This window comes from Triticum dicoccoides, chromosome 6A (genome assembly GCF_002162155.2).
Source record: "Triticum dicoccoides isolate Atlit2015 ecotype Zavitan chromosome 6A, WEW_v2.0, whole genome shotgun sequence".
NCBI classification, from domain to species: Eukaryota; Viridiplantae; Streptophyta; class Magnoliopsida; order Poales; family Poaceae; genus Triticum; species Triticum dicoccoides.
Genome location: NC_041390.1, coordinates 354,777,374 through 354,777,921, shown reverse-complemented (window position 1 = coordinate 354,777,921; position 548 = coordinate 354,777,374).

Genomic DNA, 548 nt, shown 5'->3' with positions numbered 1-548 from the left:
CGCACCCCTCCCCTACTCAACCGCCGCCGTCGACCCCCCGCACCCCGCGCACCCTCCCCCGCTCCACCGGCATTACTGTTTGATGATATTTAAAAAAAAATTATTACTGTCTTATAAAAAAAATATTACTGTTATGATTTAAACAAGTTTGAACATATTTAAACACAAATAAGTATCAAACAGCATTTTAAATGCATAAAAAAAATTTGTGGAGCCTGGGAATCAAACCCAGGACCTCCTGGTGTGAGAACTGGCTGCTGAGCAGTCGAGCTAGTAGAGGGGACTTGGTGTGGATCAGGTTAGGTGGAAGATAACCTGTTGGCTCGAGCAGAAAAAAAATAAATACTAATGGCGCACCACCCCTCGGTGCGCCATTAGTATGGATATACTTATGGCGCACCGAGGCGTGGTGCGCCATTAGTATTGTGCCCGGCCCCATCCATATTCCCTCCCCGGCCCCTCCCTATCCCCTCTCTCTCCCTCGCCCTCGATCCCCTTCCCCTCTCCTCTCCCAACGCCACTGCCCCGCCGCCTCGACGCCCCGACGC